This window comes from Suricata suricatta, chromosome 7 (assembly GCF_006229205.1).
Source record: "Suricata suricatta isolate VVHF042 chromosome 7, meerkat_22Aug2017_6uvM2_HiC, whole genome shotgun sequence".
Classification (NCBI taxonomy): Eukaryota; Metazoa; Chordata; class Mammalia; order Carnivora; family Herpestidae; genus Suricata; species Suricata suricatta.
In genome coordinates this window covers 24,222,811-24,249,617 of record NC_043706.1, presented here as the reverse complement: position 1 = coordinate 24,249,617, position 26,807 = coordinate 24,222,811, and the positions used below count along the sequence as shown (strand labels likewise).

The following is a 26,807-nucleotide window of genomic DNA, read 5'->3' as shown; positions in this document are numbered from 1 at the left end:
TGTTGTATAAGGCTGATTTCTTTCCATGCATATGGGATACTTATTTACATAACTACTACAATGACTTGTTGAGGAAGGAGGTACAGAATTTTCTAGATTCACTACCATGCTCTCATTACAACTCAGTGCCAGGGCATGAAACCCATGCCTGCAGGAGCTTCTCATCTTGGGCACGAATCGTTAGGCCTCCCGGGCTCTGTGCCATCACTGTGGGATGAGTCACATGGGAGTTTCACACAGGTGAGTGTCAGCCCTCAGGTAAGCTTAGCTGTCTCCTTCCAGATGCACGTATTAGTTTGTAAGGACACCACTTATTGGATTAGAGACTTACCCTACTTCAGAATGAACTCATCTTAATTTCCCTGCCAAGGCCCTATTTGCAAACAAGTCCACACTCACAGGTACCAGATTAGGACTGTAACATACCTTTTGGGGGTACACAATTAAACCCATGACGACTTTACTTTCTTTGTCCCAGTTAAGCCAACTTTTAACAATTTCTGTAACATTGTTTTATAAATGCACATCAAGGATCCGCCTCCTGATTGATTCTGTAAATCCTGATTGATTAGATAATCATCATTTCTCAACTGGGGGCAATTTTTCCCTTCAGAGGCAATTAGCAATATCTGGAGATATTTTTCATTGTCACGACTGGGGAGGGATGTTCGTGGCATCCAGCAGGTGGAGGCTGGGGGGCTGCCAAACACAAGACAGCCCCCAACAACCACGTGTAGTCCAGAATGTCAGTAGTACCAATGCTGGAAGGCCCTGATCTAAACCAACCCTCCCCTATTGGTTAGGACTTCAGCATTCCTTATAGGGACACAGGATTCAATCCATCACATCTCTCACATGATATCATTTTGGCCTCAAGCCCAATACTGACATCTGAGTCATTACCATGATGATGAAAGGGTGCTCAAACACAAGTCAGGTCTTACTCTGGAAATGGACAGGAAATGAGAAAGACCTATTTTAAGTTGTGAATATTAATCACTGATAATAATCAATACCGACATTAAACAAAAACCAACTGTACTAAGAGCAGACACAAGAAAAAGGTATAATACCAGGTTATGTAGTCTAGGAAATGCCACTTCATTTGGAATAAGGTTGTGTTTTATGAAATTAGGGACAACATCTGTCTTCACCACAGTATTGCCAGCATGCAGAATGGTGGCTGGTACACAGTAGGTGTTTAGTAAATACATGTTTGGTGACATACAGTGTCTCAGGGAGGAGTTTTGAGGAAAATTCTTTCCTCACCTTTTATGACTGAAAACATTTTGAAATAACTCCAATTCCGTTTCCTGAATGTCCTCAAAATTGTATTTGTGTGAATTGCTATGTGTACAGATTATAGAGTAGAAGTGTGTGTGTGTGAAAAGTATAAAGTATTAGAACTCATATAAATATACATAAATAATCATATAACACTCAACTTTATAAACCCCCTAAGATAGTAGTGAAGAGATGTGAAGCCTAAGCTGAGGCTAAGGTGGAGCCCAGAGGAGAATTGTGAAGTAAGAAAGAACAATCATGAAGTCAGGTCCTGGGGTGCAGAGAAGGTGGTTTAGGGGGTCCCACTAGTGCAGAAATGGGTCCTGCCCAGCTGACTACAAAATGGGACTAAACTGTGGAAGCTGGGCTCATGCTCCTGGCCAATGCCTTCTGTCTTCTAAGCTGGTGTGGGGTCCCTCTCCACCCACTGTCCCCTCTGTCCAGGAGACCAGTCCCGCTGCTGGAGGGGAGCTGCTGGTGCCTGGGCTGCCTGGACAGAAGGCCCTTCACCAGCCCCAAGGAAGCCAGCTGGCACCTTCTCTCTTTGTCTGTCTCCTTAACCTCTTTAACTCAAAAGGCACCTCAAGGAGAAGGTAAGGGCAATACAAGACTTAGAGAATCCCAACGCATTTGCCTTTGTTTCCATTAATTCTGAAGTGGCCTTGGGGAAATCTGTCTGCAACAAAGTCCACCCCATATAAAGAATTTTCCCACTGATGTGCTGGACAAGGGCTTTAACCTAAAATCAACACCTTAATAGTGGGGTTTTATAAAGCAGGGCTAGGATTCCCCTTGGCAAGGTCTGCAGGAGAAAGTCCTTGCCTATCACATCCAATTTCAGGTGCCCCCACATGCCTTCACTTGCTTCCAGAGGCACCCCATGCTTACACCCGGCAAACAGCAGCTCTCTCATTGCCCGGTCCCCTTCTGCCATACAGCCTCTTGTATCTCTTGGCTCTAAGCGTTTCTGTGCAAACCAGCCCCACCTGATGGCCAGCACTGATTGTGCTTTGTCTGCAGGGGTTTTCTGGCCATGGGAGCTGGCTCCACCCTCTGGAGGGGCAGGCAGGAGGGGGCTGGGAATTCACATTCTCAGGAAGCCTTCAACCACTAACAGACAGGAGCGGGTGTATCAATACCCCAGCTCCCTCTTTTCATCCCTGGGATAGTTCTGAGGTGTGTGTTCTATTGAATGTGCCAATGCAGATTGGATTCAAGATTTAACCCAAAGCTGACCTCCCCTTGAAGTGCAGGTGGATTCTGCCCTGGGGAATGAGGCTGACCAATGGCTGTTGGTGGGGCAGCTGCTTCAATCCCATATCTGCTGCAGCCTCCTCGTAGCTACCCCATTAGGCCCCCCAGGGCAGGAATCCCAGCCCTCAGCCCTCACCCCCTGAAGGATTTCCCCCCTTCCCCGCTGCCAGTGCACTGGGGCTTCTGAGACCCTCCTTAAACTCAATAGAGCTACAGGGACAGAAGGGCTGAGGGATGTTGTTTTGCTACAATACTAATAATAATAAATGTAACTCTAATTATGTGCTAGTCACTGCTCTGAGTATTTTACTTGCATAAATCCATGTAATCTTCCCAGTAACCTTAAGAGACATGCACCTCTCATTTTACAGGTGACAAAATTGAGACAGAGATCAACTAATGCCCTATGCAACACAGTTAATAAGTACAGCTAGATTAAATGCATTTTTGTGCATCTGTTTGAAAGGTTAATCCTTCACTAATAATACTGTTTCTATAGAGAAATGCTTTCTCATTTATGAACAATTACTTCCTAACAAAACTTTAAACACAATCAACCTCAAGACTTCCTATCAACATTTAATTTTTTTAATCTTTAATGTTTATTTATTTTTGAGAGACAGAGAGAGATAGCGCATGAGCAGGGGAGGGGCAGAGAGAGAGAGACACAGAATCAGAAGTAAGCTCCAGGTTCTGAGCTGTCAGCACAGAGCCTGATACAGGGCTCGATCTCATGCACTGTGAGTTCATAACCTGAGCTGAAAGTCTGACATTTAACCGACTGAGCCACACAGGCTCTCCATCCTTTCAACATTTTACTAGTGAGGTTTCAGGCTCTGTAGGACCTTGGTGGGGTCCTACTTTCCTCCTTGCCCCTCATGTCCCACCACCCAGGCACTGCTTCCTCCCTCGCCACCACCCCCACTCATGCCAGGACACACTGTCATAAGAAAGAAAATATTTTAATGTCTTCTCACTCAGATAACTTTTTGTGGGAGCAGATTTTTCTTAAAGGAAGACATTGCCATAAATAATATCCCTAGTTTACCAAAATTTTGATGATGTAGGAGTCACTCAATTGTTGTACAATAAAAGGGGTCTGGAAACAGTAGCACCTGCTAGGTCATCATTAGTAAGAGGACAGCAGGCAGAATCCTAGGTGGACAGGGAGGTCAGAGATGGAAGAAATCTGGCTGCAAGACATGCCCAGTAGCAAGATGGGCTGAGAGCAGGGTGTCTGAGTGTAAGAATTCCTGAAATGGTGAGGGAGTTTCACGGGAGTGAGTGTAGCATGGCATCCTCAGCTCAGTCAGGCTTTATTAAGGTTGTCTTTCTGTTTAAGAAAGTCTGATCCATTATTTTAATGGAATCAATCAAATGGTGCTTCTCACTCGGGGACCCAGTTTTCTTCAGGGTAAAAGGACAATTGTGCGCACGCTTGGAGCTTTTCCGTCCTAGATTCTGTGAGTCAGAGGAACTTGTCAGTGTGCACAAACATCAGCATTGAGCCACTTGTTTAATGCATTTAATCTTGTTTCAAGAAAGTACTGTGAGGGCTGCACAGTCAGAGCACAATTCCCAAGGAGAAATGATTTAGTAGAGTCACGAGAAAGAAGCAGAACCCTTTTTAGGACTGGTGGTGCACTAAGGATGCCTGTCCAGGCAGCTCTGGAAGGAACAGCAGGATGCTGTCATACTGGCCAGAACTGATTTGTGAAATGTTTGGGGTGTGCATGCACGTGTGTCTGCATACGTGTGTGTGTGCCTGTGCACGTGCTCGTCCATAGTTGTTCACTATAGTGTTTGTTTGTTTTTCCCAAACAAGCTCCTGGGTCAGCTGCCTGAGGAGACAGAGTGGTCTGCAGATGACTTTCCACGTCTGGGTCCTGGGGGCTCCAGATGCGCCATGCTAGCGTCCAGCCACTGGTGACTAAGCAGGGAAGAATGTGTCCAGCTGGGCGTGCCTCTTCCGGCAGATGTGGATAGAAAGAGTTGGATTCTCTGCTTGTAATGCAAGCCTGTTCTCAGTCTCTAGAAAAGTGATTCCCCTTCAGGTGTGTTCAGTGGGGAAATTCTGGTGGGGGGTGGGGGAGGGCTGAGAGTGGGAGGTATGTTCTGTGGCATCACAGGAGACCTCCTTCAGGCTTTCCAAACCGCACAGTATGGCCAATGTGTCACCATCACCCAGACCATCTAGCCAGTTTCTGTGCATTGCTATATACCGTGCCCACAATGGATTCCAGAGCACTGTACCAGGCCATGTAGACAAGGCCACAGAAATCATCTCAGAGGCTGAGCATTCCACCTGCATGTGGCTACAGAGAAGTGGGGAAAGCAAGACCTCCTTTGCCTTGTTATGCACCCTCCTCATGTCACTCAGGCCCCCAAACTCACAGCTGCTCAGCCCTACAGGTTCTGAGCCTGAGCTCCTGACCTCAGGCTAAGGATTTTAGAAGTCATGAGCCAGGAGCTCAGGGACTCAGGCCCAGGGATGCCCTGCTTCTGGTTCTATTCAGAACCTGGGCCCCGATCTTAGTGCCCAATGTCCCCTTGTTTCTTACACCAAAGTTCCCAGTCAGGTTAACTGAGCTCCAGTGAAGTTTGCCCCTACTCAAGATCCCACCTGAGACCCCCTGCTCTTATCTTGCTTCCTAGGACCAGCTTTGCCACTGCCCAAGTTTCCTGTGTCATTTGTCACCCCTGGTCCTTCTATCTACTCCCCTGGTCCCTCCTAGTCTGGCATGGACACTGCCCACTCCCTGTCTCTGGGTGTTCTTGTGAATCCTGCCCCAGCTCAATGCATCATCTGCCCTTTTGGCTTCTGCCATGCTCTGGCAAGGGGGTGGGGCAGACTTGTCACTGGTCTTGCTGGTCTGCCACACCTTCCCGGCCATGTGTGCTGGTCCTCAACTCAACTCCTTCTTGGGTTTCCCTGTAGGCCATGCAGGGCCCTGAGGATATCCTGCACCTGACACAGGAGCTGCAGGGGACATGTGGGCCACTAACCTCTGGTTCTCCTGCCAAACTGATCTGCCCAGCATGACTCACTATGACATGACACTATGTCATAGACACTCCGTCATAGAGGCACACCCAGTGTGACCCACTATGACATGGGCCTTCTGGAAGTCAGGCTCCTCTGGATCTCAGGCTGGAGACAGTAGCTGAGCCAAAGTCTCTCTGCCCAGTCCCACCCGCAACCACCCATCTGCCCCACTAACTAGAGATCTGCCTACTCACCTGTTTCTGCTCCTGTCATCCCCACAGGCACAGGCTGGGCTCTGCCTCATGTAACAATGTGCTCACGACAGACAGACTAGTCTCAGCTGAGAGCACAGACTCTGCAGTCAGGCTTCCTGGGGCCATGATCCTTCTGCTACACACGGGCAGCATGGGCCAGCCCTCTGCTTAACTACTCCTTCAGCTTGTTTGCTTGCTTTCTTTATCCTCAAAATAAGGATGAGAACAGTACTTACTTCATAGGTTCATAATGAGGATTAAATGTGTTAATACTTGTTAATAATTTAGAGTAATATTGGTACCAACACATCAATGTGATAAGCCCCTCCTCTCCAAAAAAAACCTTCATGAAAATGCTTTGTCTCAACAAAGCTTAATTTTCAAGACTTTGGCCACCATATCCTATTTTGGCCAGAGAACATGAATAGTGACATGTTCTTTCATGTTTTTCCCTTGCTTTCCCAGCCCGAAACCCACTCTGGGCCCCTCAACACCTGCCCACACCCAGCAGTTCCCACTATGGAGACCGTGTTATCTGCAGAACAAAATGCAATTCATATATTTCAGAAATACTTCCCCTGCTGGATACATGTATTAAGTGAGACTTTCCATAGCGTGGTTTCAGGTCATTACTGAATAGAGCAGGAGCAGTTCACTTTTGAGCAGTGTTGCCAGCCTTTTGGGCCTCAAGCTCTCAATGGAAATCCTTGTTAGTTGTTTCCAGGTTGCTTTTGTTTTTCGCTTTTCTTCCTTGACCAGCAAATTCCTCCCTTTGAAGACATCTGCTGAGTGGTTATTGAAGCAGAAGAGCTTCAGTTCTGTTTTCATAGGTTGGACTTCAAATACCAGTTCTTTCTGTCTCTTAACTAGGAAAACTTAGGCAGAAAGTGAGAAAGGATTCCAGGGAAGGAATTTCAGAAGAGCCAAAGGGAGAGAGGGAGCACAAAAAGACCACGAGGTGTGCCTTGCCCTTCTCTGTGGCCACTGCCTGCAGGGTTGGAGAATCCTGAGATGTTTCCTACCCCAGGAGATACAGGGATTCAATAAGAGCATCAAAGTAGAGGGCATGCAAGATTCTCCCTTCCATTACTTCTTGATCTGTGTCCTTACTTTCCTAATACGTTTTTATATGGGATCACAAAGGAATGGTCCAGAATTCAAGGTGGCCACAAAGCAGCTTCCCTGTAGTGACCATAACATCTCTGGTGTGGTGCAGAGTTTGGGTGTTAGGAGACAGACCTTGACTGAGAAGCAGGCTTTAACTTTCCCAGTTATATGACCTAAGTCAAGCTACTTAGTCACCAGGAGCCTCCATTTCCCCATCTGTGGAATGGAGAAATTGATGTTGTATTAGTCCTCTCAGCCTGGGTGGTTAAGTGACAGAAATTTATTGCCTCACAATTCTGAAAGCTAGAAGTTTGAGGTCAAGATGTGAGCATGGTTGGGTTCTGGTATGAGGTCTCTTCTTGGCTTGCAGATGACTACCTTCTCACCGTGTCCTCGCATGCCTTTCTTCAATGTACCTGTGTGGAGAGAGAGAAAGAGGAAAATCTTCCTCTTCTTGTATTGACACAAAGCTCATCATGAGGGTCCCACCCTCATGACCTTACCTCTCCTTGTTACGGGGGTCTCCTCACTTATCAGGACTTTGGTTTTCCATGGCATCGCTTACCACCACCAACCACGGACTGGAAGCAGGCAATCCTTCCTCTGACTTGTCGTCTGAAGGTAAGTAGCCTCCATCACAACAACTGTGTCACTCACCTCACTGTGTCTCCTCACACAGATATTTTATCATCTCCCATCACAACAGGAAGAGGGGCAAGTATGGTAAGATAGTTTGAGAGAGACCAGAGAGAGACAACTTCACATCACTTTTATTATAATATATTTAATACAATGTATTACTATAGTTATATAGCACATAACTTTTATTACAGTATATATACAATATATAGTACAGTATGTTTATGGCTGTATATGTTATACAACACACAGTATTTATTACAGTATATATTATTGGAATTATATACAGTATATATAATTGCTCTATTTTTTATTAGTTATTGTTCATCTTACTGTGCCTAATTTGTAAATTAAACTTTATCGTAAGTGTGTACTTATAGGAAAAAATACAGTATATTATAGGGTCCTATCTGCAGTTTCAGGCATCCACTGGGGGTCTTGTAATGGATCCCCTGCAGATAAGGGAGGACTACTGTACCTCCCAAAGCCCTGGTCTCCAAATACCATCACATAGGGGGCTTAGGGCTTCAACATATGAATTTTGAGGTGTACCAACATTCAGTCCATAATCAGTGTCTCCCCCACAAGGCCGTTGTGAAGTCTGAGACCCTGGCTTATAGCAAACATTCAAATTTTCATTCCCTTGTCCTATCCACCAGCAAGTGAATATTTTTTTTAGTTTACTTATTTATTTTGAAAAAGAGAGAAAGAGTGTGCATGCACATGTGAGTGGGGGAGGGACACAGAGAGAGAGAGAGAGAGAGAGAATCCCAAGCAGGCTTGGAGCTGTCAGCATAAAGACCAATGTGGTACTCAGTTTCACAAACCATGATATCATGACCTGAGCCGAAATCAAGAGTCAGTTGCTTAACCGACTAAGCCACCCAAGCGCCCCCTGTAAGTGAATCTTAAACATTAAAATCTAGCTTTATTGGAAGTGACACAGTATCCATCAGTAGGGGACTAGTTAAAGAAGCAAGTTAAACTGGCTGAACAAACACAGTGGATAGCATGCGGCTGTAAAAAGGAGTAAACTTTTTATTTCATGTGTACTGACTAGAGCGATCTTCAGTAGACACCTCAGGTCAGCAAGTAAAGGTTTAGAATGGCACACACAGTGTCCAGATGAACGGATAAATCGAATTCCATCTTACATCACGTGACAACTTCCAGAATCCAGATGTATAGGAATGAGAAGACCCGTTGAGCAGATCCAACCACGGGGTTGCATGACAGCTCCCCAACTCTTGGGTGGAGCAGGCAAGGCCAGTGCTGTTTGTCTGTCTTTCCCACTTCTCCAGGAGTCACCTGTCCTCTGCTGGCCTGTGACACCCCACATGATGCAGACATCTCCACCCCGGTGACACAGCAGAAGGGAGAGCACCTGGAAGAGCAGCTCCTGGAATGGAGAAGCACCAGGGAAACCCTGGCTGTCAGGGGAAGCATCCTCTGTTGGTGCCTCATAGATAGAGGTCCCAAAATGCATTTTCAGCTTTCTCCCAGCTGGACACCCTAAAAATTTCCATTGGAAAATGCCTGAGAAGTGATTGAGATCAGGGCTTCTCAGTCTCCAAGTGCACTTGAATCCCCTAGGGATCCTGTTACAATGCAGATTTGGATTCAGTAGGTCTGGGTAGAGCCTGAAACTGATGATGATGATGCCTATGGTGCTGGCATCTCCTTCTCAGCTTATGGATGGGGGAAAGGAAGCCCCTTGAGACAGATGCTTCCCCACAGATTTCAAATCCCGCCTCTCTGCTGAGGGGGCACTTTTCCTATTGAGTCAGCATGCCGTGAACCTGAATAAAAATGGACCCCTTTTAAAAGGAAAAATAAAACAAAACAAAACTCCACACTTACAGTCTCAAGAATGTGCTTTATTCTCTATTCTTTATAGCTTATAAACTTTTAGCCCATTCTAAAGTCTTACTCTATAAAAATGTCTTTCAACGGCTAATTATTATTCCAAGGGAGAAATTCTCTTTTTAAAACTGGTAAAATATTTTTTATTATCACTGAAATGAAAGCACAAAATTAAAAATTCTCAAAGAAGAATGATATAGATTTCTAAACAAACACAGAAAATTTCCCAAGGTATTTTTAAAGAGAGAAAGTCAATACAGAAAAATATAGCATGTTCCATTTATGTTTATAAAAACTCATAAACTCATCTGTGTATATCTATGGGAATATACAGGAAGGTTGTGTGTGAGTGTGTGTGTCTGTTTGTGTCTGTGTGTGTGTGTGTATGTGTGTGTGTATTATAAAGAAAAGACCTAGGACAATGCACACAAGTTTACAACGGTGGAAATCTTGTGGGAGCAGAATGGGATGAACCAATGATTAGAAGAGATTTTGGCTTTATCTGTAATATTTTAATTTTTTACAATAAGAGTATATTCACAGTCTTTATACAATTAAAATAAATAAAAATATTTAAAACAGCAGAACATTTTTTTCATAGAACTTGCATTCCCCTTGTATAAGCCTGTGGGCCCCAGTTCAAGAACTCTACTTCTCTGGACCCTGCTTTCCTGCTGGCTCAGCTCTCTCCTCGCCTTCGCCATCACCCCATCACACAGTGTGGTAGAGGTGCAGGGGCTCTGGAGGCAGATAAACCTGGCTTTAATTCAAGGGATGTCAATTTACCACTCACAGGCTGGGAAACTTTGATTAAGTTACTTAACCTCTCTGCGTTTATTATTTTTTTTATTATTTTTTTAACTTCTTTCAGTTTAAACTCTTCACCGAGTGCTCGCTTCGGCAGCACATATACTAAACTCTTCACTGATCAAATGATGCTCAAGCATCATTTCCTTTCTGACCATCCACCTTCTTTCGTTCCACCCTAAGCTGGACCAGAATCATCTATTACAAATTTTCCCAAAATGTCTCTTCCCTTTAGGGTACCATCTCAGATTATAATTTCATGTGGATTTGTTGACCACAGTCCTCTTCCTCCCCTGGACTATGAGCTCCTTGCTAATCATTGAATTTTCCACTGCCAGCATAGTGATGGGCACCCAGGAGAGACTCAATAGATAGGTAGTTAATACACAAATGAATAAATAACCTACTCCACTGGGTTACTGGGAATGGTAATTGTGGTAGATTAATAGTAGCTGCAAATTTCTTACCATTTTTTTCCTCCCCTTGAATCTGGAACAGCCCCATTATTCACAGTAGCCAGTGTAATAAAGTGGATATGATACTGTAATTTCTGAGCCTGGACCTCAACACATTTGCAATTTCCACTTGTGTATACTTGGAATCCTTGGAACACAGCACACCTGATGAAGCATTTGAAGTAGTCAAGTGGAAGTGAACTGAGGACCCAGGGACTGCAAGTCTGGCTGGGCTCCCCCACCAAATAGCAGAGCCTGATGTGGAGCTTGAATTGATGAACTGTGATATCATTACCTTAGCTGAAGTCAGACACTCAGCCAACTGAGCCACCCAGGTGCCCCTACATGGTTGGCTTGCTTTGGAGGAGCTTTCCTGACATCCGCCAAGTCGCATGGCCCCAAGGAGCCCTGCCTACAGTCAAATGTGACTGCTTTAAAACTATAGCAATTGTAAGTTTTATGCAGCTAACATGAAAGCACCCACATACATGAAACAGTTAATAACAAACAAAATCTATAGTAATACAGTAATAGTAGAGGACTTTAACATCTTACTTACATCAGTGGGCAGATCATCCAAACAGAAAAATCAATAAGGAAACAGTGGCTTTGAATGACATATTGGACCAGATGGATTTAACAGACATATTTGAAACATTCCATCCTAAAACAGCAGAAATGCCCATTGCTTTCAAGTGCACACGGAACGTTCTCCAGAATAGATCAGTTATGAGGCCACAAAACACAAAACACTTTCTGAACACAATGCTATAAAATGAAGTCAACCACAAGAAAAAATCTGGAAAGACCACAAATATATGGAGGTTCAATAACATGTTACTAAGCAATGAATGGGTCAACCAAGAAATCAAAGAGGAAATAAAAAAAATACAGGGAGATAAATGAAAATGAAAATACAATGGTCCAAAACTTTTGGGATGCATCAAGACAGGTTCTAAAACGGAAGTTTACAGCAATACAGACCTACCTCAAGAAGCAGTAAAAATCTCAAATAAACAAACCTTATACCTAAAGGAGCTAGAAACAAACAAACAAACAAACAAACAAACAAACAAAACTCCTGAAGGATAGAAGTAATAAAGATTGAAGCAGAGATAAATGGCATAGAAACAACAACAAAAAAAAAATCAGTAGAATAGATCAATGAAACCAGGAGCTGGTTCTTTGAAAACATCAACAAAATTGATAAACTTTTAGCCAGACTCATAAAATGTGAGATATAGAGAGTGAGAGAGAGAGAGAGAGAGAGAGAGAGAGAGAGAGAGGAGAGAGAGAGAACTCAAATAAATAAAATTAGAAATGAAAGAGGAGAAATAACAGCCAACCCCACAGAAATACAAGGAATTGTAAAAAAAAAAAAAATTACAAAAAACTCTATGCCAATAAGTTGGACAACCTAGAAAAAATGGATAAATTCCTACAAACATATAGCCCCCCCCCCAAAATGAGTAAAAAAGAAAGAAAGAAAGAAAGAAAGAAAGAAAGAAAGAAAGAAAGAAAGAAAATGTGAAGAGACTAATTACCAGAAATGAAATTGAAGCAGTAATTTAACAACACTCCCAACAAACAAAAGTCCAGTACTACATGGCTTCACAGGTGAACTCTACCAAAGATAGAAGAAGAGTTAATACCTACTTTTCTGAAACTATTCCAAAAAAACTTCCAAATTCATTCTATGAGGCTAGTATCATCCCAATACAAAAACCATATAAAGACGCTATAAAAAAAAAAAAAAAGAGAGAGAGCGAACCACCAGCCAATATCTCTGAGGAACATAGATAAAAAATCCTCAACAAAATACTAGCAAACTGAATCCAACAATACATTAAAAAATAATTCACCCTAATCAAGTAAGATTTATTCCTGGGATGCAAGTGTCGTTCAATATTTGCAAATCAATCAGCATGATATATCACATCAATAAGAGAAATAATAGAAAAGATCTGACCATTTAAATAAATACAGAAAAAGCATTTGATAAAGTACAACATTTATTCATGATAAAAACCCTCCACAAAGCAGGCTGAGAGGGAATATACTTCAACATAATAAAGACCACATATGAAAAACCCACAGCAAACACCATATTCAATGGTAAAAAAAAAAAAACTGGGAGATTTCCCCCTAAAATTAGAAACAAGACAAGGATGTCCACTCTCACCACTTTTATTCAACATAGTACTGGATGTCCTAACCACAGAAATCAGACAAGAAAAGGGAATAAAAGGCATCCAAATTAGTAAGAAAGAAGCAAAACTTCCACTATTTGCAGATAACATTATACTATATATAGGAAACTCTAAAAACTCCCCCCAAAAAACTACTAGAACTGATAAATGAATTCAGTACAGTCTCAGGATACAAAATCAATGTTTCATTTCTATGCACTAATAGCGAAGCAAGAGAAAGAGAAATTAAGAAGACAATCTCATTCACAATTGCACCAAAAATAATAAAATACATAGGAATAAATTTAACCAAGGAGGTGAAAGACTTGTCTGAAAACTGTAAAGCTTTGATTAAATAAACTGAAGGTGACAAAGTAGTAGAAAGATATTCCATACCCATGGATTGGAGAAACAAACATTGATAAAATGTCATACCACTCAAAGCAATGTACATATTTAATGCAATCCCTATCAAAATGTCAACAGCATTGTTCACAGAACTAGAACAATCCTAAAATTTGTTGAGAACCACAAAAACCCCTTGTAGCCAAAGCAATCATGAAAAAGAAAAACAAAACTCAAAGAATCACAATTCCAAACTTGAAGTTACACTACAAATCCATTTCATTCAAAACAGTATGGTATGGCACAAAAATAGACACATAGATCAATAAGACAAAACAGAAACCTCATAAGTAAACCCACAATTATATGGTCAATTAATAGTTGATAAAGCAGGAAAGAATATATAATATGTAAACAGCCTCTTTAACAAATGGTGTTGAGCAAACTGGACAGCAATATGCAAAAGAACTAAACTGGGCTGCTTTCTTACACCATACACAAAAATAAACTCAAAATGAATTAAGGACTTAAATGTGAAACCTAAAACCATAAAAATCCCAGAGGAGAGTACAGCCAGTAATGTCTCTGACACTGGCCATAACATTTTTCTAGATGTATCTTCTGAGGCAAGGGAAACAAAAACAAAAATTAACTATTTACCAAAATAAAAATCTTCTGCACAGCAAGGGAAATAACCAACAAAACTAAAAGGCAATCTACTGAATGGGAGAAGATATTTGTAAATGAAATACAGGATAAAAAGTTAGTATCCAAAATATGTAAAGAACTTCTACACCTCAACACCAAATAACCAAATAATCCAATTTAAAAATGGGCGAAACATATGAGCAAGACTCTTCTCCAAAGAAGATATCCAGATGGCCAGCAGATACCTGAAAAGATGCTCAACATCACTGTCACTCATCATCAGGGAAATGCAAATCAAAACCACAATAAGGTACCACCTCACACCTGTCAGACTGGCTAAAATCAACAACACAAGAAACAGCAGGTGGTGCTGAAGATGGAGAGAAGATGGAATCCTTGTGCATCATTGATGGGAATGCAAACGAGTGTAGCCACTGTGGAAAAGAGTATGAAGTTTCCTCAAAAACTTAAAAATAGGACTACTCTATGATCCAGTATTTGCAGTATTGGATATTTACTCAAAGAATAGGAAAGCACCAATTCAAAGAGATATATGCAGCTCTATTTTATTGCATCATTATTTACTATAGCCAGATTATGAAAGCAGCCCTAGTGTCCATTGATAGATGAATGGATAAAGAAGATGTGCTATAGGGGAGCCTGGCTGGCTCAGCTGGTTAAGCATCGGACTCTTGACGTCACCTTAGATCATCATCTCACAGGCGAGACTGCCTTTTAGGTCATCTTCACACCAGGCCAGATTGCCTCTTTGGTCCACTTCATCTTCTGTGTCGAGCGCCCGAGGCACTGATGAAGGTTGAAGTCAACTGCCACAATTTTTCTCTAATAGGTAACATACACTGTTATTAGAATTTTTTTGATATTCTTGGGGCGCCTAGTTGGCTCAGTCAGTTAAGCATCCAACTTCAGCTCAGGCCCTGATCTCACAGTTCGTGAGTTTGAGCCCCTTGTCAGGCTCTGTGTTGACAGCTCAGAGCCTAGAGCCTGCCTTCAGATTCTATGTCTCCCTCTCTCTCTGCCCCTCCTCCGCTCGCACTCTCTCTATCTCAAAAATAAAATGAAAACATTAAAAAAGAAAGTTAAAAAAAGAATTTTCTGATGTCTTTTTTTGAGCTTTGTGTAAATTTGAAGTCACTGAGTATCTTTATGAAAGTTCACGGTGGACGGTGACTGTGGGTGCTGAAGTCTGCCTCATTTTGTCAGTGCTTGTGGCCTACACCCCTTCGCCCAGACTGTCCAGCTCTGGGCTGGAGCGCTCGGGCCGGCTCCAACACACCCACAGGCTTCCCTGGCGGTTCCCTCACCGAAAACATGCATCTTTCTTGCTAAAATAATTGGTTTCTTGCCATATGTCAAACATGCTGGATACTGTGGACACAGAGAGGAAAAGACATAGTTTCTGTCACTAAGGAGCTTTAGTCTGGTGGGAAGGCATACATGCCCCAAATAGTATAAAATAGGGGCAGTTTTTGCCTAGGAATGCCAGGACTACAATGTCCAATTGGTGCGCACAGAACCATGAGACAGAACCAGAGTCCCCCCTCTTTTACTTATAACTGACTCCAAGCCAGCCTGGCATCCTCTCAAACTCTGGTGTCCCATCCCAGATACAGAGAGGGTTGTGGCCAGGGTGGGGACATTGAGCTGGGAACCGCGTGATTGCACAGACCGTCCTGAGTCTTCATGTACACTCACTCGGGTTATCTATTTATTTTTTGAAAAAAAAATGTTAATGTTTATTTATTTTAAGAGAGACAGAGTGCAGCAAGGAAGGAGCAGAGAGAGAAGGAGACACAGAATCCGAAGCGGGTTCCAGGCTCTGAGCTGTCCGCACACAGCCTGACGAAGGGCTCCAACACAGGAATTGTGAGATCGTGACCTGAGCCGAAGTCAGACACTTAACTGATTGAGCCACCCAGGCTCCCCTGTACTCAACCAATTTAAATAGGGACTCTGGGGCGCCTGGGTGGCTGAGTTGGTAAGTATCGGACTCTTGGACTCTTGGTTTCTGTCTGGTCATGATCTCAAAGTTTTGTGAGCTCAAGCCCTGCATTTGGGCTCTGTGCTAACAGTGGGGAGCCTGCTTCGATTCTCTCTCTCTGCTCCTCCTGTGCTCACGCTGCCTCTGTTTCTCTAAAAAATAAATAAATAAACTTAAAAAAAAAAAAGAAACTCAATAGAAACCCTAACAGGAACTGGAGAAGATGCAGAGCATTGCATCTGACGTGTGTGCATTAAGTAACGCAGAGCTCGGGGTACCGCGGACCAGCTGAAGGACTCAGCCTCTCCCGAGCCAGCAGGAGTGCGCAGACCAGCGTCATCAGGTGCTGCTGGCCCAGGAGCGCTCTCTCCCCAGGGTGCACTCTAGAGTTTGGAGAGAATTTGACAAGGCCCTGCCCCCCAGGGGCGGAGCCTCATATTTCAGTCCAGATGGAAACCTCCCTGCATAGCACTGAAAACAGAGTCTCTGATTTTCTACTTTTGTTAGTTTCAGTTTCCTCTCTTACAGTTTATGATGCATTTACTTTTTGCCATTGTTTTATTATGTACTTTTATGGTAAATTGTCTCAGGCAGGAAATAAAGAGATAAACAGAGGAGGGAGGGAGCTATGACAGACAGATATTGATAGAGAAATAGATGGATGGCTGATAGCGTCAAGCTGGCATGCGGAGAAGAGGGTGAGGAATGGGCAGAAGAAAACAAAAGAGAGAGACTCAACAGGACAACGTTGTGACCTTGTATTCACCCCCAGCCCTGCCCTCAGGAACTTTCCTGAGCATTCAGCTCTTGAAGGCAGCTGAAGCCGCCCACGGCTGCGTGCCAGGGCTTGGCCTTTCCATTCCCGTGTGCAGGCAGGGAAAGCTATGCTCACGATGAAGGCAAACAAGGAAACAGCCAAGGTATCCTAAGGGCTCATCCAGCGGGGCAGCTCCTAGAAGAGGGGTAGTTACTGTCAAATTGTCTTCGGGACAGACTCACAGCCGCCCCACTGGTGGAAATGGGGAGCTGGCAGACATCACTACAGCTGAAACTGAACACTGAAGGTCATTCTCCAGAATCACAGAACCTCAGAGCTGCGCGGTGAGGAGTTCCAGGGAGATGGTGTGATTTTGCTTGGGTCAGGATACATGCTGCTATTTCATATTTCACTATTTTGGTCACACACATGCAAAAATCTGGAGGGTTTTGTGACGAATGAGCAAGCAAATTGTACGAGAGAGAGTCCCGGTTTTGAGTCTTGAACTAATGCTTTATCCTATATTTAATGCATGCCTATTGGGTGAATGAATGCCTGGATATATACAATACTATACACACCTCTGCATTCCAAAATTCTGAACAAATCAGACGTTTGATTTTATAAAGTCACAATAGAATTGGTTTTTAATATTTCAAAGTCTGGGTTTTAATATCTCAGAACTTCCCAAATTGACACCTTGTCCTCCCTCATACCCCACCCCTCCCTCTCCGGAGTAGTCTCATGGCCCCACTACCTTAGTCTCTGTAGTTCGTAATATTTATTACCAAGCACTTGCTTAGAATTATTACTTTCATGGACTCCATGATTTGAAAGTTTTTGTGTGACAGATTATATTTATTAAGAAATAATTTCTTTTCCAACATGTCATGGAGAAAAAGTGGCCCCCAAATTCCTTTTCCATCCCTTGGATGGGAGAGTTGATTTGACCACTAGGATAGAGTGAAAGAGAACTTGTGAGATTTCTAGATAAGACCTCAAACAGCCTTGAAGCCTCCGCTTCCTCTGTCTTGGAATATTGCTGTCCTTATAAGAAGCCCAGGCTCTCCTTCTGGAGAGCCTATGAATAGCCCGGCTCACCAGCAGATGTTGGAGTGAGGCCATCTTTGACCTGCCTGAGTAGACCCTCCAGACGGCCACAGCCACATGAATGATCCCAGACAAGCCTGGTGGAAGTACAGCCCAGCTGAGCCCAGATCAAATGGCAAAGCCTTGAGCAAATATACAACTGTTGCTTTATGGTACTAAATTTTGGGAAGGCATGTATGCTGCCATAATAGATAACAGATAGATTGTTACTGGAAGTGAGGTACCAGCGTAATAAACACTGTGAGTATGCGGTGTCATCTCTGGGACCAGACAGGCTGAGTCTGGAAAAAAAACTAGGTGACACGTGTTCTGCAGTGGTGGAACAACAGGGGAAAATGTCTTGTGTAGCAACTTAAAATATAGAAAATGAATTTGATAAACTTGTAGCTCTGGGGAAGAACATCTCTACATAGAATGCTGAAGGTCAGTGAATGTTTTTGCTGAATAGAAAAAGATACTGCAAAAGTGAGGTAAGCTGAAAGAAGTTGTGAGTTTGCAAGCAGAATTCACAGTGAATATAGAGGGTCCAGGACTTACAAGGTTGGAAAATCAAACTCAGCCCAACAAAAGGGCATTCATTGTCCCAGAGCAGTCTGACCCAGTAGTAGATCTGTCTCTGGAAACCTGGACAGGTATGGCTCAAGAATACTGGATTCATGGAGGGGCGCCTGGGTGGCTCAGTCAGTTAAGTGTCTGACTTTGGCTCAGGTCATGATCTCATGGTTTGTGGATTCAAGTCCCGTGTTGGGCTCTGTGCTGACAGCTCAAAGCCTGGGGCCTGCTTTGGATTCTGTGTCTCCCTCTCTCTCTGCCCTTACCCCACTCGTGTTCTATCTCTCTCTGTCTCCCAAAAATGAATAAACATTAAAAAAAAAATTTAAGGAATATCAGATTCATAGGAAGCCCACAAAGTCTCTACAAGAGTTGTATTGGCAAAAGCACCAAACTGACAGTGGCTGAGACAAATCAAATCTGAGAGATCTCTAGCTCCCCAGCATTCTATGGGCAGGAAGCAGAATGAGAGAGGGGCTAAGCTACCATCACACACCCTTTCTATGGAAACGGAAAGACTTCTCAATGAGTTATAATGAGTCCAGAGGGCAGAGCCCAGAGCCCAGAGAACAGTGGCCCTGAGATCCACTCCCAAGGAGTGGAACTAGGCCCTAAACACCGAACATGCCCAACCCCCATGCCCAGACTTCTGTGTTCTGGACTTCAGAACTTCTGTGTGCACCTGACTGTCATGTGCCCCAACCCTCCTCCTTTTAACATGAGGGCCCTGTTTCCCTGTTACATGTTGGGTAATGAGAGGCAGGCCATTTGGTTTTTAGCTTATAAGTCTCCAGATCAAGAGAAACTGCCCCTGACAAGCTGCCTCCAGGGAGCCTCATGTGTATCTGGACCTGCTCCAGAGCACGAGATGACAGATTTTAAGCCCAGTGCCCTGTGGGGTGAGCCTTTAGGGACTCTTAGGCTAAGGGAGTGCTTTTCGGGTATGGGGACAATGTAAATAATTGTGGTCAGAGTCGAATGGGGTGAATTAAAAATATACAGAAATTCTTTGCAGCTCTTCCCGTCAAGAGATGGAGTTTGTGTCCCCCCTCCCCTTGACTCTGGCCTGGCCTTGAGACCTGCTTTAATTAGTAGAAAGTGCTGGAAATGACACTGGACAACTTCTAGGAGTGGCTGTAAGAGACCTAACACCCTACATTCCTGCTCCCATGGAATCTGCAGCTCCTGCCCCCACATAGAAAACCAGGCTCACCTGGCCACAGGCGGCGGAACTCAGGCTCCCCAGCCAACATGGCGGCTGACTGCCAGACCTGAGGCCATTGTAAACCAACCAACGCCCACCTGATCCAGGCAAGACCGTCAGAAGAACCTCCCAGCGGATCCCAGCCCAAATGGCTGAACCACAATGGTTTGGACAAATAGTGGAATTTGAGCAAGTAAATTGTAGTGATTTATTTGAGCAATAAGTAGTTGTTATTCAACCGAATTAATGATTATTATCAGAAGCTACTAAATGAGGGAATGCTTTGTTACATGACAAAAGATCATGAAGACACAAGAAAATAACCCCTGTTGTCACAATGGTACAATGGTAATCTGTTTTCATTAAATCCAAAGAACTGTGGCACTGCGGTCAGCACTTGTAGGAGTTCACTTAGGCCCCGTTCCTATCCCTGTGGATTCTGGGAACACCTGGGAGCCTTGGAGGGCATCTTCACCTTCATTCTGGTACCTCAGCTTCCCAAGGTGTTGCTTAGGGGGCTTAAGGCATGATCCTTCTCCAGGTCTGGAAGTGTGGGCATGCTGAGAGTCTCAAACATTGAGGCATACTAGAAGTAGCCATCCAAAGCCGTGCTTCTGGAACTTTACTGTCCAAGTGAGTCACCCAGTGACCTCGGTTACATGCAGATTCCTACCGAGAGTCTGCCTTTCTCACTGGCCCCAGGTGATCTCAGTGCTGTCGGGCCGCAGCCCATGACCAGCAGTCTCCGCCCCACCATTTATTAGAATTGCCTGTAGAACTTCACAAAATCTGGATGCCTTGCTCCTTCCTCAGAATTTCTGACCTCATTGGCCCGACGTGTAGACCAGGATGGGGTTTTTGAATATTCCTTGGTCACTGCAGTGTGCAGCCTAGGTTGAGGATGGACTGGTCCTGGCACCTTGGGAACGGGGTGCCACCCATACAGCCAGCCACTGCCCCTTCTGTGATGACTGCCTGACCCCTCCCCTCCAAAGGAGCTTCATTCACCCCTTCACCTTAGTTGGAACCATCCAGAAGGCTGCCAGAAGCAGCAGGGCCAAACCATGTGCCCCGACTGAAGGGGAACTTGGGACTTAGAGCACAGAGGTGCCCAGCTGTGTGACCTTAGTCCCAGCCCTGAGCCTCTCTGTCTCACCTCTTCACCTGTGAAGAGAGTCTTTTGGATTCAGTAAGCTGGTGAGAGACAACGTATGTCAAGCACTTGGCTCTCTGCCAGACTGGGTAAATGGGAGCTCCTATTCATAAATGCAGAAGCAAGAAGCCAAACCAGCCAGGGACAGAGGAACTGAGAGGGAGCGATATCTGGGGTCAGTGTCTGCCAATAGGAAATAGCCAGACTGGAAGAGATCCCTCCTGGTAAATGCCCGGCCCTTCCCTTATCTGTGATCGGTTGGGCGTATTAGCTCTGCCCTGCCAGGGAGCCCAGGACCTGAAGGACTTCCTGTGAAAGACTCCAAATGTGAAAAAAAATGAACCATTTCAGAGTTGAAGGTCCTCTTTGCAATGTACTTTTTCTGTGTTTTGGTGTGAAAGAAATTCATTTTTAAAAACAAAACAACCTTCATTATATAAGGGAGAATGTGGAATAAACACATCAACAGGAAGCTCAGAGATGGCGGATTTATTTGTTCATGTTAAAAGGCAACTTTGTAAACAGTTCTTGTGAGGTTGGCTTCGCTCTGCTGCTCACAAAATATTATAGTCTGTCACTTGATGAAGACAAACAATCCCAGAACCTGGGACCTTCCAGACACTAGTCTGGGGGTGTTTTTGGTTTTTCAGGGGGTATATCATGCTAATGTTTGCTTGCTGGTGGTGACTATACTGAAGGGGGTGGAGAGAGAGAATATGGCAAGGAAAACTAAACTAAAGAAGACAAGGAGAAGATTTTAAACAGGACTGTGCAGAATCTGGGAGATGGGCTCCTGTACCTAAGCCCTGCTTCCTCCTCATACTTTTTCCTGCTCCTCCTCCATTCCTGTCTTCCCTCATCACACTATGTTTTAAATTACAAAAGTATCCAATATGGTGTATGTCTCAAAGTAGAAGGTGAACGTTCTCATCTTACCCAGCTCCTTGAACAATGGTCCTCATGTTTTAGTATGTATAAGGACCACCTCAGTCAAAAACCCAGGTTAAAAAGCACCCACCCCTGAGGGCCAGATTAACCAGATCTGGAGCAAGGCTGAGATTCTTCACTTAGAGCAAGCCCCAGACCACCCCAGTGATTCTGATGCTAGTGGTCATTGAATTCTGCATTAAGATTAGATGCTTTGAGCTAACTAGTACCGCCTGCTATCAGGAACGTGGTGTGCGCCTTTCACACAGAAGCTTGCAGAAATGTACACATGCCGCATGGCATGGAAAATACACACACAACACACAGACACACAGACACAGGACTACACTACATATGGTATATACTTTTCCCTGCCAGCCCACACAGCCATGAGCCAGGGCCCCCATCTGTCATAAAACCAGCATTTTACTAGACATATTAAGGGGAGGTTTAGAACATGCTTGTAGACTTCTTTCTGTAGTCTTAGTGTCTTCCCTACCTTGCAAAACCTGCAAAACCCACACAGAGTCGAATAAAATCACACCCGTTGCCGGTGACATGCTAGACTTGCTGGCTGGTCTTAACCACAGCTGGCAATGGACGGGGCTTTCGGCTGCCCTACAAATAGCCTTTAACCTTTCCCTTGTGGTCAAGAATATTTTGTGGTGAGTAAATACACCAATAATGTGCTCTGTGACTTGCTGGTCAGAGTATCATGACTGGCTCTCTGATAGAACAAACTCCGTCGCCCCCTGAGGACTGTGGAAAGAACAAACACCGCAATGTCAAACAGGACTGAGTTCAACTCGATGCTCCCTTTCATCAATGGTATGTTTGAGCAAGTCAATTAATATCTGAGTCTCAATTTTCTCATCTGTTAAATGGACATAACAATGCTTCACTCACAATAATGTCATGAGGGTTTAATCAAATGACACAGAGAGAACTTGGCCCACAGTAATCTTTCCACAAATTCATTCATTCAGTAAGTATTTACTATATGCCTGTTTATTGCTCCCCGATGCATTGTTTAGCCAGACCTTCTTTCCTTGGCCATGAGCAGTGTTAGATGCAGCCGTGGGAGCTGGCACAGAGGCAGAGTGAACAGAACTGACAGACATGTGTGCCTTGATGGAATTCATATTCTGGTGGTGGCTATCCTTATATCATTATTATTTCATGGCCATCTACCGCAATAATGCTGTAAATTAATTTTTTTTGGTGATGGAAGTAAATGATGAGTTGGATGTGTAGGCAAGATATCCAGGCGATTTCTCTAGACACTAGGCTCTATGTGTGTCTAAACCTTATTGGAACAAATCACAAATAATTCAGATTTACAGGTATGACCCTTAATCTAAATGGATTTATAGAAATAAGTTAGTCCTATACCCACCAAAGTGGCCAAATCCTTTAAGTGGAAGGTGAGACAACACCCCTTAAATATCCTCATCTTTCTTGGCCAAGTCTCCCATTGACTTGGCTTTGGTCAATTGGTCAATTGGTCTCCCATAGCCAAACTCAAAACCAGCCAGCTGAATTGTCCACCTGGTCGACCAAAACCAAACAATGCACACTATGGGGATAGTTCCTGGGACTGAATGGTTTGTTTTACTGCATAAATTTTAGACTGTTTAGTATGTATTCAAGAAGTTGTGTCCAGAAATTTTCAAAAGAAAACCCAAGAGATAATCAGGACTCCAGAAAAATGAAGAATGTTTTTGGGGTAGTGAAAGCCAGGAAAAATAATTTTTAAAGCTTTTTTGAATGAGACTGTGTTATTTCAATTCTTTGTGTGTGTGTGTGAATGACTAATTGTAATTCAGTCACAAGTGACAGAAAAAGTGAAAGACAATTCCGTGCACAGTAAGTTTAGATGCTATGTTATATGCAAAGCATCTAACAAACCCCTTGATGGGAAGAAAGATATGTACAATTCCTACCAAAGGAAAATTGGGGTACTTGAGCAGCTCAGTCATTAAGCTTCGGCTCAGGTATGATCTCACGATTTGTGGATTTGAGACCCGCACGTGTGCCGCATGTGTGCTGACAGCTCAGAGCCTGGAGCCTCTTTCAGATTCTGTCTTCCTCTCTCTCTGCCCCTCCCCACCCCCCACACAACTGTCTCTCAAAAATAAATAAACATTAAAAAATTTTTTTAATTAAAAAAAAGTCTGTTTCTTCCCACTAAATAAATACAGAATAAACATTAAAAGAATATCGGCCTCGAGGTGCCTGGGTGGCTCAGTTGGTTCAGCGTCCAACTCTTGATTTCGGCTCAGGTCATGATCTCTCGGTTCACGGGATGGAGCTCCACGTTGGGCTATGTGCTGATGGCCAACAGTCTGTTTGGAATTTTCTCTCCCTCTTTTGCTGCCCCTCCCCTGCTCACTCTCTCCTTCTCCCAAACTAAGTAAATAAACTTAAAAAAAAAGAAAAAGAAAAAGAAAAATATTGGCTTGAAGGAGGGTTACATTTGTAACTGCCCAGAAACTCTCATCCCTGGGTCCAGTACTGTGGGAATGAGATCTGTCTTTGTGGGATAAGCATCTCATCAGATGGCATTAGGTCCTCCTTCATTCATTAATTAAAAAATGTTAACCCATTTTGCACTCCTTTATTAATTAAAATCAATCTTTTGAGCACTTACTTTACAGTAGGTTCTAGGAATGCAAAATGAGTTAGCCTCGCCCGGCCCTCACCGAGCTCAGAGACTCGGGAAGCAAGAGCTACAGAACAGCGTGGTATGTAGGACTCCGTGAAAACCCAGCCCAGCTGCAGTGCCCAGCAAAGGCTGGCAGAAAGCTGGAAACGCAGCCCAGGCGATGCATTATTTAGCCAGACCGCCCTTCCCGCTGCCGTCAGTCAGGTGTCAGGTTCCACCAAGGAGAAGAGCCAGCAGGGTGGCCACACTGGGAGAGAGTAGAAAGCTCTTCGGGTCTGTAACGGGTGGGCACTGACTCCAGAGGGGACTTCGATCTCCTGGCGCTCTCTTGTTTTGGACCAGGGCTTGGTAAACTTTTTCTGTAAAGGGCCAGATAGAAAGTATTTTTACCACTGTGAGCCCTGTGGTCTCTGTAGCAACCACTCAACTCTGCCTTCGTAACATGAAAGCAGGTCACCGAATAGATGTGGCTGTGTTCTGGTGGAACAATGTTTACTGAGGCAGGGGCCCAACGGGCTGTGACCTCACGCTCCCACTGTGGCCCCTGACCCAGACTTACCAAGTGGCTTCACTGTCCCCTGCTCCAGGCCTGTTGATTTGCTGACACAAATGCTCTAGGGCAGCACAGGCTTGTGAACGAAGAAAACAGCACTTCCTCCATGTATCGGCCGGATTTATGTGCACGGCGTGTATCTCAAGAGCCCCCTTCTGACTGGGCTTCAATTCTGACATCAACTTTCACCAGCCGTCTAACTTTAGGCAAAGCACGAACCCTGTGAACCTTGTCCTTCTCTGTGAATCTGCTCCTGGTCAGACAGCAAAGGCTCACGTCAGATTTCCTTCCTTCCTTTGCCAGCAGCCCACACACCTGCCTTCCCTCCTCCCTAGGAAGTATGTCCAGGGGTGCCTGGGTGGCTCAGCCGGTTAAGCATCAGACTTTTGATTTTGGCTCAGGTCATGATCTCATGGTTTGTGGGATAGAGCCCCGCGTCTGACTCTCTGCTGACACTGCAAAGCCTGCTTGGATTCTATCTCTCCCTCTCTCTTTGCCCCTCCCCTGCTCATGCTCTCTCTCTCCCTCCCCCCGTCTCTCTCAAATAAATAAATAAAAACATTTTAAAAAAATGTGTCCAGAAGATGCTAGTTCTTAGGCTGCAAGGCCAAATTACCATTTGCCCTGGAGTAGCCCTTTATTCAGGAGGAACTTTATAAACATCAAGAGACTATTTTTCCAAAACCCGTTTGAAAAAAAATCCCAGGCACAATAAAAGCACATTGTGCTCTTCAATGTTTGCTTTGAAGAAGTGTTTTTCCACTGGTGTTTTAACTGAAGGGTTTTGTTGCTTCCTTCATTTCTCATAGTGGTTCTTGGCGATGGAGCCCACATACCGACTTTTCACCCTTTACTCGCTCTCATGGATAAGACTTCATTGCCCTTGGGAGTTGGCCAAGCAACCAAATAGCTTCTGTCTCCTGTGTCTCAAAATCCTCAAGGCGGTGCAAGCTGCATTTTTCCAGGACCAGGACAGGATACCAAAGTGATGATGTCATAGCCCCAGCAGCCAGCCCCTCCGTTTCCTGTTTCTTTCCTCCTGACAGACTCATGAATCATATCGGCTTTATCATTTGACTCCGAGCTCATTTCCCTGTTCTACAAACGCTGGAGTTCGAGGAGGTGGGAGCCAAGTGTAATCAAAACATGAAGTCCCAAGTCGCTTTTTCTTTGCAAAACTGGAACACATGTTCTCTGGTCTTGAAAGGAAGCATAGCATTTGGCTGCATTTGGAGTTTTCCAGTCGAGCACTCCGCTCCCTGGGTCAGACGGTGGTGATCTCATCTGCAAACCTGGCTGCTCACTGTGCCCTCGCTGTGCCAGAGGCGGGCAAGGTCCCGGGCAAGGTGGTGGCGGCGGGGCCTTTGTGTGTGCCCAGCATTGGCACTTGGCGCAAAAGTAAATCCGGGAGTGTTCTAAGACCTTTACAAATGCAGACGCAATCTGTGATCCTGGTTTGCCCTTCTCCCCCTTAACATTTCTCCTCTGTGTCTGCACCATGGTGCCTCCACATCCTGTCCTCAGATAAAAGTTTTGGTAGGAGAGAGGCAGTCTATCTATGATTTTGAAACTGACTCACCAAGGACGGTCTAGGGAGGGTCCGAAGCAGGAGTTACTCAGCTACTCAGCTCGCTGAAAGGTGCTAACCTGCTTACAGATCATTTATCATATAGTGCTAAATTTATTCAGCAAGTGTTGTGTGAGCCCCAGCTCTCAGAGTCTTACTTCATAACCCTGCGAGGTGGAGTCACCTGTATGTAGTTGTCACATTGCAAAGGAGGAGACTAAGGAACTGAGGGAGAACTTGACGAAGCTCATGTGGTTAGTGAGTGCCCAAGTCTGTCTTAATGGGAGGATCCTGAACATACGTGGGTGAGTGCGTGCCATATGATACAAGATTATAATAAGAATATCAGTTTTTAAAATTCATGTACATAGTTCAGAAACTCCATGTATATTTTAATACAATAATGATGTGTAATGAGAATTGCCATTTATGTTTACTGGAGCCATGCTGATGTGGCCTGAATATACACAACTTAGTACACAGACA

At 44.2% G+C, this 26,807-nt stretch overlaps 1 protein-coding gene across 1 annotated transcript in view; it reads left to right on the top strand.

Annotated features, from left to right (window-relative positions):
• The first annotated feature begins 3,702 nt into the window (after positions 1 to 3,702).
• FAM50B (family with sequence similarity 50 member B) overlaps positions 3,703 to 26,807 on the top strand; it is a 48,732-nt gene continuing 25,627 nt past the window's right edge. The window contains exons 1-3 of the mRNA XM_029945552.1: positions 3,703 to 3,781; positions 4,364 to 4,592; positions 7,256 to 7,506. The gene's annotated coding sequence lies outside the window, so the exon portion shown is untranslated. The remainder of the gene's footprint in view (positions 3,782 to 4,363; positions 4,593 to 7,255; positions 7,507 to 26,807) is intronic.